Genomic DNA, 16,034 nt, shown 5'->3' with positions numbered 1-16,034 from the left:
TATTTTATTTATATTTGTTTACTGGGATAGTGCAATGATCATTCTTTTGCTAAACAAGAAACATCTTTATTCCTTAAACCTCATTCCTCCTTCAAAATATTATTTGGCATGTATTGTTCCCACAATTCCCATTTTTTCTATGTAATTTGCTAATTAGTATTAACCAATTTCAGACTTAGCCTGGGTTCACAGCCTTCCTCATAATCATTAAGCACTATTCAAACTTGTGTAACCCAACACAGTGCATTTCACACCTGTTTGTCTACAGAAAACAAGTAGAATTAAATGTATTCATAGTTAAATATTAACATTAAATTCAGACTTCATGCTGTCCAATTTATTCATAGCTAAATAATATGCACACAGTCAACATTCAAAAGAACAAGTAAAGCAAGGAAAACTTCCAAAAATCATAGCTCAAATAATGATTCCCCTGTTTACTACATTCAATTTCCTTCCTTTATACCATAACTACTCTGGTTCATAGGTAGTTACTAGGCTTGCAGTCCAGTGAACCATTGAGAAGCCTAGCCCATACTACAAGTTGCCTCAGTGCTGTCTGTACTTGCTTGAGTTATTGTTGTTTGTCTTTCGGCTTTTCCTGGTTAGGGGTCGCCACAGTGGAACTCTGGTCTGCTAATGATTGGCAGTTGTTTTTTATGGTGTCAAGTTGCCAGCCCAATGCCCAACCTTCAACGAAAGCACGCCCATTCAACGCATGTCTTTTGAATGCCCACTCGACCACGGGGAGGACATGCAGACTCTACACAGAAGGCACTCCCAACCCAAGCCGCGAATCGAATGGGAGAACCTCTTGCTGTTAGGCAACAACGTTACCGATGCACCACCATGGTAGTACAGGGCATAAATATGATATAAATTCAGAGGTGTTATGCAAAACTAGAGAGCGATAAGAGCAGAATACTCTAAACTCTTAAAAGATTAACAGAGTAACACATTTTGCATCAACATGTAATTTTTGAACCACTAAAATTGTGAAACTCTAATAACTGACCTTGATTGACTGTAATCCTCAGAGAATTACCAAAGGATAAAAGAAGTCAGTCAAAGTCTGGCAGTTGTGGTGGATTAAGGATCTAAACTCCTGTAGCTAAGGTATAGGGTTTGAGTCTGAGTAAGTCACTTAACTACTAAACTGTCTTCTCTAACTAGAACATTTCACAGACACACACTCTCATCAAAATACTATAACAGAACTCACTCGTACTTGCAAAGTAAAAAAAAAAATGCTTGTGCACTGCCTGATCAGGAAAGTAAATCCATCTCTGCCCATTTTGATTTGTATTGTTCACTTCATAGGTGCATAGGTTCATAGGTTGGTACTAGGCTATCGGCCCTAGGGCCTATATAAGCCTAGCCATAACAATTCCCTGGATATTTCTTCCCACGAAATTTACTTCCCTGGACAAATGTCTGTCAGAGCGACTGACATGATCCCTGGGGTGAATTTCCTATCTACCATCCAATCGTCAAGGTTCCTTTTGAAGAGGGCCAAGGAGGCACTCTGCTTGACATGTATGGGCAGTCTATTCCAGAGTATGGGGAGTCTCTGGGTCAGGAACCTATCCCTCCAGCATGTTTTGTTCATTGTGATGACAAGGTTTAGATCCCTGGAGCATGTGGCTCTGAGGGATTGGGATTTCTTTAAGTGGAGCATGTCCAGCAGCTCAGGGCTTGACATGGCCTTGTATGTTAAGCAGAGATCGCCTCTGAGTAGACGATATGCCACAGAGTATACTGGAGTTTTTTTAAATGGTCAGCACAGGGCATCTGCTTTAGGCCTGTGATTCTTTTAGTGAGGTATTTCTGTGGCCTTTCCAGCTGTTGCAGATGTCTTGTGAGGTGCATACCAAACCGAGCATTGTACTCTACAGTGAGTCTAATGATGGATGAGTACAGTGGGACAATGACCTCCTTTTTTCTCGATGAAAAGCCCTTAGTGATGAGGTGTGCCACATAGAAGGATTTCCTAACTGTTGGGGCGATGTGGCTATCGAAGGTAAGACCACTATCCACCTGTGTCCCTAAGTCTCTCATCACACTTTCGGTGTTTAGTGTACTGCCACCTATGTGGTAATTCATGGGTGCATGGTTTTTCCCAAAAGGGATAACTATACATTTCTTGGCATTAAGCTTAAGCCCATGGCTTTGGCACCAAGCATCTGTTTCTGCAAGGCCCTTTTATAGAATATCCACATAATTTGGGGATTCAATAATGGCACCCAGTTTGCAGTCATCTGTGAACTTTGTTATCCAGAGTCCCTTAGTGTTGACCTGTACTTCAGAGAAGTAGATGCCAAACAAAAGCATTCACAGGACTGAACCCTGAGGTACTCCACTTGTCACTTGTCTGGAGCTGGTTTTGTTGTCGGCTACTTTTACAGTTTGGGTCCTGTCAGTAAGCCAGTTGGCAACCCATCAAGTGATGTAGGGATTTATGCCCAGCTTAGTAAGTTTATCTATGATTCCAGAGTGGGGGATGGTGTTGAAGGCCTTGGCAAGGTCCAGATAGGCTGTCTGGACCACCTTACCCTCATCCACAGCTCTGGAGACTAATTTGAAGAAGTCAATCAGGTTCAGGAGACAAGATCGGCCCTTCATAAACCCAAACTGGGTGGGGTCCAGTGTTTGAAGGTTGCCAATATCTTTGTTTATAAGTTCTATGATAATGTGCTCCATTCCCTTTCAGATCAGGCTCGTCAGACTGATGGGACTGTAGTTGCTGGGATCCAAGGTGGATCGCCCCTTGTGGACTGGGATAACTGTAGCTGTACACCACTCAGTGGGCACGAAGCCTAAGGTGAGGCTATGATTAAATATGACACTTAGTTGAGGTGCCAGTTCATTTTGTAGTTCATGTAGTACACAGCCCGGGATGTCATGTGGTCCCATGGATGCTGTATTCTTAGCTTTGAACAATGCGGTCTCTACCTGTGTGGCCGCGATTACCAGAATTTGGCAATCTTTTGGTATTGAAATCGGCCCTTTAGGGAGTAAGAGGGGGGTGAAGTTGGCACTAAATTGATCTGCCAGGATAATGGCAATATCCTTGGAATCAGCATATTTAATGCCATTCTGTTGTAGCTCAGAGCAGATCTGAGCATTGCCATTTAGATTCTTAGCATAACTATAGAATGCCTTGTAGTTCTCTTTGGAATCTTTGGCAATTTTATTTTCGTAACTAGCTTTAGAGGATTTTATGAGGGATGTCAACTTCATACTGAGGCTGGTAAGGGATTTTTTTTGCATCCTGGGATTTTCCTCTTTTCTGCAACAGTTTCTTCCTGCTGTTGTATAGTTTGTTTATGGCAGGGGACCACCATATTGGCTTCCTTTTTTTGGAGGAGAGCATCTTTTTTCTATTTGGGATGGCACGATTCATGCACAAGTGGATGTGCTCATACAGTGCCTTAGTGTACGATTCTGCAGTCGGATTTTCAGCTCCCATCTGCTTGGGCATCATGAAGATTGTCACTTCTGACTTAAGTAGCATGAAGTTGGCTTTGGAGAAGTTTTTTATGGAGGTTTCCTTACTGGGGGGGTGGGGGTGGGATGTAGATGACAAGGGTGATTAGCTTATGGTCAGACCTGACCAATGAGGGGGTGACCACTGGTGTAGAGCATCTATCTCCCATGTTGGTAATGACCAGGTCTAGGATGTTGGAGCCCCTGGTGGGACAATGGATTAGTTGATCCGGGTAGTTGGAATTTATGAATTCCAAAAACCATTTGGAAAAGGTGTCGGTACCCGAGTAGTTTTCCCAGTTAATGGCAGGGGAGTTGAAATCACTCAGTATTAGGGTGTTTGGTTGTATCTTAATATTTTCCAGTATGTTTAAAAAGGTGTAGTGAGAATCTTGGGGCATGGTGGGGGATCTGTAGCAAGCTACAATTTGGATTGCAGTCTTACCTATTGTTAGTTGCACCTGGAGAATTTCAGATGCATTGTGTTGGGCAACTAGCCTAGAGGTGTGAATATCTTTGGTGAATAAAGACACTCCTCCACCTTTAGTGTTTTGGTCTTGGTTTGGTGGCCGAAATGCGTGGTAAGAGTTGTAGCCTGGTATTACAGGGGTGCTCTCTGGAGCCTTGAACCAGGTCTCAGTTACTGCACAGATATCAATGTTCTCCATTTTTATTAGTGCCTCGAGAGAGTGCATTTTGAGGTTTAGACTTCTAGCATTGAGTAGCATTCCCTTCAGATTTTGCATGCCTGTATCTGTTATGGTGGTGGTTTTGTCCTTTGAACCTTGCCTAAAAAAGGCACTATAGGGGTGGCAAGAACTTTAGCCACCCAGGGGCAACATGTGCAGACCATCTCTGGCAAAGCATCGTGTTTTGTTGATCATGTTGTCCCAGGCAGACAGATACTGGATCCCCTTTGAATGCCACCAGAAGCTTAGCCAATTGTTGAAGTCAATCATTTTGTCCATATACTGTGGTATCATTCTGGGTGAAGGCAGAATGCTACTCAGGGCTAGGGTCATACCTGCCTGGGCCACATGATCCAAGAGCTCTTCCATGTCTCTTTAAATGTAGTACAGGGAGGTACATCTCAAGTCATTCACTCCAACATGGACAATGACAGAGTTGTATTTGTACTTGTTGTGGAGTGACTTGAGTGCATGCGTTATGTGGCAGATCCTGGCACCTGACAGGCAGCTGACTGTAATTTCATCCTTGTTCAGCCTGGTGAGTGGGACATCAGTGTGCCTGACTATAGAGTCACCTATGACTAAAGCATTGGGTATGTTGTCTTGCCTTAGGGGCTGTTGTTGGGTGGCACACTGGTGTTGTGAGCTATGTGTGGTTGTGACTGGTGTTTGTGTTTCAGCTTTGGAGGTCCTTGTTGCTTGGGCAGGTTAATGTTAAGGGCCTCCGCATATGTGGGTTTAGTATTGCTATGTGTGGGTGTTGATAGTATGAGTTTTGAAAGGCTATGTGTTGCATGAGGTGTAGTGCAGGTGTTAACCTTCTCCTCTTGACTATCTAGCACAATCTTTGCTGGAGAGAGCTTTGCTTCCAGTTTGGCTATGTAAATGCATCTCTTGCAGGTTGTAGTGCTGGGTGGTAGGAGGAAAGGGTTGTCTGTGTACATGAGGAAGTTGCTGCATTGCCCCAGTATGCCCAGTATGCCCAGATTCACCAGGTGGACAGGAGAAATCACCAGAAGCTGACCCTTGGACATGCCTGTTTAGGTGCTTTTTTTGTAAAGTACAAGAGCTGTTTTCCCTTACCTTTGAAAGGTACTTTGCAATTATAGGCTGTTTAGTGCCTACGATTAATTTCTTCTTATTAACAAGGAGAGTTGACTGCTTGTATCAGTTTAAGGCTTCCTAGTGCTTTCCAGCAGGTTCTAGAGCAAGTGCTAGTCACAGGGGTCAGGATTTAGTGCTACTACTGAGAAACCAGCTAGTTCTAAGGGAAAATTTGAAGAGCAGACTTTCTGGCACCTGAAATAGTTTAACTGTAGCCCCACTGTGCTGAACGATGTGAAAAATGCACAAACACGCATTTGTAAGCCAGAAAGTTCAAAGGGATAGAAATCACCCCAAAATGGCTAACAAAATTAAATTTCAGAATTGGAAACCACTCCTCTAGTGTTAGATAGGCAGTACAATGCTCACCACTCCCACTGGTAAGCAGTAGGACTTCCCTCTACCACAGCAAGATCTGGATAGCTCTGAACACAGAAAATAAAGTCCTGACACCAGCAAAGCCTGGAATCTGGACTATACTAGTTAGGAAAGGTGGGAAACGAGCAAACAAGATAGTATTTTTTTTTTTTGGTTAAAACAAGTTGAACAATGCAACAATACAGTACATAAACACAGAAAAGGCTAATGCACTTGAGTGTGTAGTCCTAAACAGTAAATGCAATTAAAGCTCTGCAAAATTAGCAATTTTAAACTTTTTAAATGAAGCAAGGCAAGTGCACAACTGAAAAACGATTTAAAGGGCAGTAATACAGTAGAATAAGTAGCTAGTCTACATATACAGACAAGTCTATATATACAGAAAAGCAGCTAAAACAACACTAAAACAATTCAGATGCAGTGCAACCTAGAGCACTTGAGTTGTAGCAATATTAAGGCAAATACAGTTTTAATAAATCCACTAAATATACTGTATATTTCCAAAACGGGCATACCTTCGTTGAAGGTTGTGCGTCAGGGCCAGCAACTCGGCACGTAAAAATCTACTGCCAATCATTAGCAGACCGGAGTTCCGCTGTGGCGACCCCTAACCAGGAAAAGCAGAAAGACACAACAACAACATTTCCAAAATGTTTGAGAAGCACAGTCAGAACACAAGGAGATTCAGGCAATTTTTTTTTTTTTTTTTTTAAGAAAGGGAGAAAGGAGGAACAGAAGGAAAGAAACTAAGTGGGTTGGCTTTCTCAGATGTTCTCTCTGTTTTAGGTAGAATGAATTAATGACACTAGACTGGGAGGAGTGTCCAAGATCAAATTTAGAGTAGGGGCGAGCAACTGCAAGGCCAGCAGGTATAAAGACATGATGCCAATACAGAGGGAGGGTGGGAAGCTATTTTAGGCAGAAAACACTACAGAAATGTTTATCACAGCAGAAAACCAACAGTGAGCCAATAGCTATGAAATACAGTACAAGCGTGCAGTATACAATAAAATATATAAATATCTAGAATAAGCAATAACTACTAAATATAAGCAAAAAAACAGGCTACTTATTGCTATATATCACAGATCAGGTGTTCCTCCTCAGATAGCTCTGTGTGTAATGGCCGGAACACTCAAGTTGACTTCTTAAGTAACAGTAAGATGAAATCCAAAACAACTTTAAAAAAAGCTCAAAAGAACCAATGAGTTGCCTTCTACAAGCCGTAGACCTTGCAACCCAACTAGACAATGACCATGAACACTAAACTCTCACTGAAGTGGGGGATGGTCTTTGCTAACTAAGATGGCCTGGACAATGAGCTCAGAAAACAGCCTCTAACAAACAACTAGGCCCACAAACACAGTCAGGAATATGGAGAATATTACAGGTAGTACCTAAGCTATTTTAGGCAGAACACACTACAGAAATGTTTAGCACAAACACAATCAGGAATATGGACAATATTACAGCTATGACCTAAATTATTTTAGCCAGAAAACACTACAGAAATGTTTATCACAGCAGAAAACCAGCAGTGAGCCAATAGCTATGAAATACAGCACAAGCGTGCAGTATACAATAAAATTGCTATAAATATCTAGAATAAGCAATTACTACTAAAAATAAGCAAAAAAACAGACTACTGATTGCTATATATCACAGATCAGGTGCTCCTCCTCAGATAGCTCTGTGTGTAATGGCTGAAACACTCAAGTTAACTTCTTAAGTAACAGAAAGTTGAAACCTGAAACAACTTTAAAAAAGTTCAAAAGAACAAATGAGGTGTGTGACGCTTATACCCTGGCTCAGCAATCAAGGAGCCTCAATCCTCACCACTAACACCAGAGAGGGCATCTCATATATGAGGAAAGGATAACAAATACACACAGTAAAGTGCAATTTCCCTTAAGAGCACACAGAGATCACAGTCAGTCTGGGGTGGGTCACTTCCTTGCACTCCAGGTCCCCAATAAGACTCCCCACTGGCACGGCTATAGGGCCCAGATCTCAGCCTAGCTAGGCAAGCTAAAATCTCCAGCAGTCTCCCTGTCCAACCAGTGCTTCGTGTCCCTGCCAAAGTAGCTGACACACACACTTTGAGATAAGTTTATACAACCACACAGACACTCCTGGGGAAGGCTGGCACAGGTTCTCCATCTGTGCCCCCTTTCCCAGACAATAAGGTAGTACCCTGCTACCACCCAGCTAATATTTATCAGCTACTCAAAAGCCCTTAAAAGGGTGTCCAATTATTACTGTGCAATATTATTATCCAATTGGTAGATGTGACTAAACAGTCAAGGCTTATTAGAGTGACTTGGTACAGTAATCATTATAAATATGCAATGTACTCTAGAGCTTAAATTATCTCTACACAAACCAGCTACAGTTAAAGGGTTTTAAAATATTTAACAATACATAATTAAAACCACAAGACAATACTTTCTACTACACAGTCAGTGCTAATTAAGAGTTCAGAGATCACACAGAAATACTTAAAAAAATTCAGTAGTACAGTTCTGACATCACAGAAAAAAACTTAGTTTAATCTTTCTAGTTTTTAGCTATCCCTAAAAGAAAACATAAGTCTAAGATAACTTACATAAGAAAACAGGCAGAGTGCTGATGAGATGGATGGTCAAGACAAAAATGCTTAATAATCTCTGGTTCTCACTGTTTAAATTGAAACTGCAGTTCTGCTAAACATTACATCATTCTTCACCCTTCCTGGAGTTCCCAGGCTACACATTAACTACATTGACATTTTAACATCTCCATGTTGTTATCTTGCAGCTGGTCAGGAGCAGAGCAATAAGAATACATTTGCATGTTTAAATTTAGCAATTTAACTCTTGGTTAAAACAATAGAAAGAATTTCTTCATCTAGACTTTTCTGCACCACTGTCTACTTCAAAGGGTCACCGCATGCTTTACTTTGGTCAGTAGAGTGCACTGTTGTCACATTTCTTTCCAGTTCCACATGTAACAGTATTTCTTTACATTTAAGACAACAAGCCTGTAGTTTACATTCATATTTACAATTGACAGAATTATCTATACAATTCTATCTAGCTAGGCAGCCTTCACCCTTCTCTACCAGTCTTCACAAGGTGCTTTCTCCAAGCCGTAGACCTGGCAATCCAACTAGACAATGACCATAAACACTAAACTCTCACTGAAGTGAGGGATGGTCTTTGCTAACTAAGATGGCCTGGTCAATCAGCTCAGAAAACAGCCTCTAACAAACAATTAGGCCCACAAACACAATCAAGAATATGGAGAATATTACAGCTACTACCTAAACTATTTTAGGAAGAACACACTACAGAAATGTTTATCACAAACACAATCAGGAATATGGACAATATTACCACTACGACCTAACTATTTTAGGCAGAAAACACTACAGAAATGTTTATCATAGCAGAAAACCAGCAGTGAGCCAATAGCTATGAAATACAGTACAAGTATGCAGTATACAATAAAATTGGTATAAATATGTAGAATAAACAATAACTACTAAAAATAAGCAAAACAAATGGCTACTTATTGCTATATATCATAGATCAGGTGCTCCTCCTCAGATAGCTCTGTGTATAATCACTTGCCCATTCTGCTGTGAAAAATAAAAGCCATTAAAATGCTGTTTGGGAATCTGCAAAAAGTAATCTCTGCCCATTTGTGAAAATTTTAAATGTTGCATTATGTGCATGCATTATAAGACCAAAGAGGGTGCTGAGTAAATCAGGATTTATTTTTCCCTTAAAGCAGCAGCATACACGAAAACTTTCCTTTTTTTTATCTGCTGTGGCTGGGCCCCCCATTCAGCATTGGGCCCTAGGCAGAGGTCTAGGTTGCCTAGTACTGCTGCTGGCCCTGGTTCAAACATTGTAATACAGTACATATATTGAGTTGTCCCATGATGGGTTACATATATGAGGGCCACCACATTGTGCACCACTTGGAAAAAATGTGTGTACCTGCAAAGCACCTGCCATATTTCTCTCTGATTTCTAAGATACTCATTATGTCCTGTGAGGGAGAAGAGAGTACAACTTTCAGGGCAGAGATGTGGTGTATAGATATTCCTCTATCTCCTCCACCATGACTAGAGCTGATAGCTACTATACAAATGGTATGAAGAATCCTCAGTATAGAATCAAGGCCAGGGATGCTTTAATACAGGCTATCTCATGTGCAATGAGCATCCTAAACACAAGTGAACAATGTTGCCACCATTACAGCAACAGGTGATGCCATCCCAATCTCCTTGGCCATTGAGAGTATGAGGTTAAAGCTGATATACCACGAATGAACTCTAACTAACCTTTCTATTACCTACATATACAAACCTACAGTGTATAGCATCCACATACCTTACACATTTCTATTTCGTTGTACCTAGCCCAAGCAACTATAGCAGACAATGTGCAGCTGCACAGGAGGAGGCTAGAGTGCCTTAGACAGTGCTGATCTGGCAGATAGTCCAGACGATTAAGGCTCTAGCCTATTAATGAGCTCCTTCTTCTTGTCAGGGGTACAGTGTTTGATTCTTTTTACATCCATTTGCTTACTTTGTGGTTCTGGGCAATCACTTAATTTAATTAATTCTGAGTAATAAGAACTATGAAATTCTAATGAACAATAAAATCCTAAGGAATGGAATGGCATTACCAGAAAGTGTTCCAGGATATCCAAGGAATGTGAGTGTATATATATATATATATATATATATATATATATATATATATATATATATATATATATACATATATATATATATATATATATATATATATATATATATATATATATATATATATATATATATATATATATATATATATATATATATATATATATATATATATATATATATATATATATATATATATATATATATATATATATATATATATATATTTATATATATATATATATATATATATATATATATATATATATATATATATATATATATATGTATATGTATATATATATATATATATATATATATATATATATATATATATATATATATATATATATATATATATATATATATATATATATATATATATTTATGCAGACACACAAACACACACACACACACACACACACACACACACACACACACACACACACACACACACACACACACACACACACACACATACACACACAGGAAATGCAGGCATTAGCTTTTTTACAGGTCCAAACCAAGAAGACCCCATGCTACTCCATGAAGTTTTTCTTTAGCTTAGATGCTCTACATTTGAACCAGTGAGACAGATTAAAGCACAGCAAAATAGATAAGCCAAGTGGACCCAATTTGCAGCAACGCATTCCCAGGTAATTTAGTGGAAGTTGTGGATAGGAAAGTTTATTTTGTTTTCATTTTTTGTTAATGTTTATAAGGCCCCTTGCCAAAACTAGTCCCCATGCAGCTGCCTAGGTCACTTATTCCTGGATCTGGCTCTGCTTTCCATTGTCTCTGAATACTTTTTTGTTAATCAAAAGAAAGACCCAATGCTTTAATTTCCAGTAAACTTGATTCTATATCTCATATCCCAGTGTCCATCCTATACCCTTTACATTTTTCCCTTTTTTTATTTTTAATCACTCTTTCCTTAAAGGTCTTTCCATTCCATCATATAAATATACCAGCAACTAATTATTTCCAGAAAACATCACTAAATAATCTGAAAAACCTAACAACTGTGGATTTTGACCCCCTTAACCAACCTCCGTTGTTCCTCTAAAAGTGTAACATCCATGTGCGTTATTATCACAGTCATCACTAAGAAAAAAATGCTACATAAAGTGCATCCTTGACAAACTTCCTTACACATTTTGTTGTTAGTCCCTTCCCAACCATTTATTAACAATGACATGGTTGATCTACTGTATACAGTACGCTACCAATCTCCACATCTTGATACCAAAACCATACCATTGTAATATTTTCCATACTGGTCTATGCTGTAAGCTATCAAAGGCCTTTGCTATATCACATAACAAAAAATGCCCCTTCACTTCTTACCACTGTGTAATATACCACATGTTTAATTAGTGATAAAAGTTCTCTAATTTGCATTCCTGGGGTACTGTGCGTTACTGTCATCAGACACCTACTATGTAATACCTTTACTTATTCTTACCTCTAGGGCTTTCACCAAGATTGTGTAATCCATATTACACAAAGCAATTGGTCTCCAGTTTTACATATATATCCCATTTTTTGTCTTTCTATAAAAAAAAACTTTATGACAATGCATACTATGTGATCATTATGAATCCCTAAATATGGGCCATTCATTCAAAACATCCAAACATTTGTTTTTGTATATCATCCATAAAAATATAAAAAAAACATAACTGAGTCCATCTTCTCCTGAAGAGCTATCCTTATCTACCTGCCCTAATACTATTTTAAGCTCCTCTAACTGAAGTTTCATATCAATACTATTTTTGAAATTTACATCTATAAATGCTAGTGTCTTAGCTAGTCTCTTTTCTTGCTTTCATATACATTTTCCATATATATTTTTACAACAGTCACAATATTTGCTTCCCCCTTCTTTCTGTCCAAGTGTTTTTACACCTGTTAACCCACCCACATGTAAAGGGCAATACCTCTTCTGTTTTTTCCTTTTGAAAAACTTAACTGTCTATACAGCAATGCATGCTCATTTTTTTAATGCAGTGGTGTAAGTAGGGTGGGTCTAGAAGGGCAACTGCCCCCACACAAAGTGTTAGTGGACAATCAGTCATCCATTAACCTGATCAGTCTTTAGAGCAGTACTGGCTTTTAAAAGCTGGTATTGCGTTTGCAGTCAAACATAAGTGCTGTAGTGCTCTGTGTATAGTCTAAACTGTAGAAACTGCTTGTTACATTGTAGCAAGCAACTCACCACAGTTTAAAAGTAAAAAAAAAACTTTTGTTTAACTGAAACCTGAGCACAGTAGCACTCTGTGCAGAGTATAAACTGTAGCAACTACTTGATTCATTTGTGTCAAGCAATTTGTTATAGTTTAAAAAAAGTTTTTTTTATAAACTAAAACCTGAGTACTGTCGTGCTCCATGTAGGCAGTGTATAAACTGTAGCCACTGTTTGCTACATTTGTAGAAACAGTTTGCTAGAGTTTTTACTGAAGTGTGAAGAAGGAGGGCAGGGCACAGAAGCAGGACCTGAATGGCTGGGGCAAGTGGGGTGTAGTGCATCTTGCCACCTGGTTGGTATGCCAGTAGAACAGTAGAGAAAAAGGACATGCTTTCCTTTGTTCTTCAACTGAAGAGCTGAGGGGGTGTGACACTGGCACAGGTTGCTTTTTGAGCCAGCTATGATTTTGTTTTTATACATTTCTCTTTATCTCAAAACATCTGTGGTGGTGCAGAGGTTGCGTTGTTGCCTCACAGCAAGAGGTTCTCCCGTTCACTTCTCGGCTGGAGTGCGGGGAGTGCCTTCTGTGTGGAGTCTACATGTCCTCCCCGCAGTTGGGTGAGTGTTCGAAAGACATGTAAATGGGCATGCCTTCGTTGAAGGTTGAACATCGAGCTGGCACCTCGGCATTCGTGAAAACCTTCTGCCAATCATTAGCGGACCGGAGTTCTGCTGTGGCGACCCCTAATCGGGAAAAGCCGAAAGACAACAACATTTCTCTTTATCTCCTTACAAAATTTTCATCATGTGTTTCTACTGAATATTTTCTGAAGTAATGACCTATAAATACTTCTCCTTGTGACAGTGTTTCTTTTCATATAATGTATATATTATTTTCTATATTTGTCTTTAAATCCTATCCACCAGTCGGTAAGAGAAACATATATTTTCATGTTTAAATGCTCTCTCTATAATGTTTTCCCCTTGATCTGCCAAGTTTCCTCTCCAACCCATTTAACCATTAATTTTTTTAAGTCAATCCCTACAACAAAATTCCATTCTTCATCACCAAGCTCCCTCTGTCTAGCACAAAGATAGAAAATCTAGTCAGTTTTTGTCTCCTGATACTTTTGCTAACTTCTCAGAAAATAAGAAATCTATCACCGTCTGGCATTCCCCACTATAACATGTATACCCTTCATCCTGATCTCACTGCAAATCACCTAGCATTACAATCCCCTTACCAATCCTGACATCTGTGCTTATCTTGCCTTTTCTGTGTTATATATTACAGTTAAAGTCACCTGCTGTCACAGATGTTAAATTCATTCTATATATCCTTTCATCCTCCAATAAGCTGCATCTGTCCTCATATTTCATACTGGCATATAATGCAATTATTCTCTATTTTGTCTAACAATTACATCCACCTGGATGATTTATTTAAATTTTTGATTGTTACTGTATGTTGTCTGTTAAGGAAAGCAATACCTACACAGACATCAAAACCAACCATCCAAAGAATGCCACCTTTCCACAGTTTACCAAATTGTTCTTTTTCCCATGAAGAACAGTCAAGTATCCAGGAGAATTCATTTTGAACTAATGTACCTCTGTAACCAATTGATAGCCATCCTTGATTCTCCTAACATTTATGCATTTAATAGAAAAGTTAATTGCTGCTTTTTATTTTATCGTTTTTACTCATGCCTTTTAGTACTTTTTTGTTTTTGTATATAGTATATATAGTACCACTTTTTACCTTCCCCTGTCTCCTCAGTGTTAATGTTCCACTCTTCCTCAGTTCTTGCAGGGTTCTCTCTATTTGTTACTGTCCTCCTCTTCAAATTCTTCTAAAGCATTATCTAATGCCTGGAAGAGATTTGTTTCTGCCTACATGCCATGTACACTAACTGCATTTTTTCTACCCTATAACCTATGAGTGTCTTCCTTATTGCTGCTCTGTTGGAGCCCCTTTTGGTGTATTTGACTGTTCTTCCCTTTCTACAGCAGAAGAATATTCCTCTTGCCCCAGATAATCAAAAACACATACTGGCCAAGGCTCTTGCCACCCCTATAGTGCCTATTTTAGGCGGTGTTCCAAAGACCAAATTATCACTGTAACATCTACAAACAAATGTAATCTGAGGGTCATGCTGCTCAATGCTATAAGTCTAAATCCCAAAATGCACTCACTCGAAGCACTCCTTAAAATGGAGAATATCGACATTTGTGCTGTAACAGAGACCTGATTCAAGGTAGCAGAAAGCACCCCTGCACTACCAGGCTATAACTCATGCCACACCTTTCAGCCCCAAAACTTGGACTGAAGCTCCAAAGGCAGTGGTGTTTCCATATTCATAAAGGATGCACACACCTCCAGACTGGTGGCCCAACATAACACATCAGAGATACCACAGGTGCAGCTAACACTGCACAAGACAGCGATTCAGGTAGTAGCCTGCTATAGGTCCCAACCATGTCCCAAGACTCACACTCCACATTTCTAAGCACCCTGGAGAATATTAGGGTCCAACCTAACACTCTCATACTGGATGACTTCAACTACCCCTCCATTAACTGGGAAAACTACTCATGTTCCAATACACTTGCCCAACGTTTCCTGGAATTTATTAATTCCAATGCCCTGGACCAGCTTTTTCTTACCCCCACTAGAGGTAGCAACATCCTTGACCTGGTCATTACTAACATGGGAAACTGTTGCTCTACACTAGTAGTCGACTCCTCCCTGGTTAGATCCAACAACAAACAAATCACCTTGGAAATCCACATCCCTCCCACCACCCTGCAAAGGTAATCACCATGAAAAACTTCTCCAAAGCTAACTTTGGGCTCCTAAAAACAGAGATGGCTAACTACACGGCACCCATGCAAATGGAGAATAGTTGCATGACCGCCAGATCATACACCAATGCACTGTACGAACATGTACACAAATGCATGGATCTTGGCATACCCAACAGAACCAAGATGCTCTCCTCCAAAAAAAGGAAACCCATCTGGTGGTCCCCTGCCATAAACAAACTCTACAACAGAAGGAGGAAACTGATGCAGAATAAGGTGAAGTCCCAAGACTGGAAAAACTCCATTATCAGCCTCAACCAAAAGTTGAGATCCGTCATCAAATCCTATAAAGCTAGTTATGAAAACACAATTGCAGCAGATAGTAAAGACAACCACAAGGCCTTCTATAGTTATGTAAAGAATATCCGCGGCAATACCCAGATTTGCTCTGAGCTACTGCACAATGGTACCTCCTATACCGAGCCAACAGATACTGTCAATATACTGGCTGACAGATTCAGTGCTAACTTTACCCCTCTCTCCCCCACCAAAGGACCAATCACAATACCAGTGGATTGCCAGGCACCAGGTATTAGTGCTGCACAGGTTAAAACAGCACTGTCCAAGGCCAAGAATACAGCTTATATGGGACTTGGCAATATCCCTGGCTGTGTTCTACATGAAC

This window comes from Protopterus annectens, chromosome 8.part0, assembly GCF_019279795.1.
Source record: "Protopterus annectens isolate FY-2018-M chromosome 8.part0, PAN1.0, whole genome shotgun sequence".
Lineage (NCBI taxonomy): Eukaryota > Metazoa > Chordata > Ceratodontiformes > Protopteridae > Protopterus > Protopterus annectens.
The sequence above is the reverse complement of the archived record's forward strand: the minus strand, read 5'-3'. Positions refer to the sequence as shown.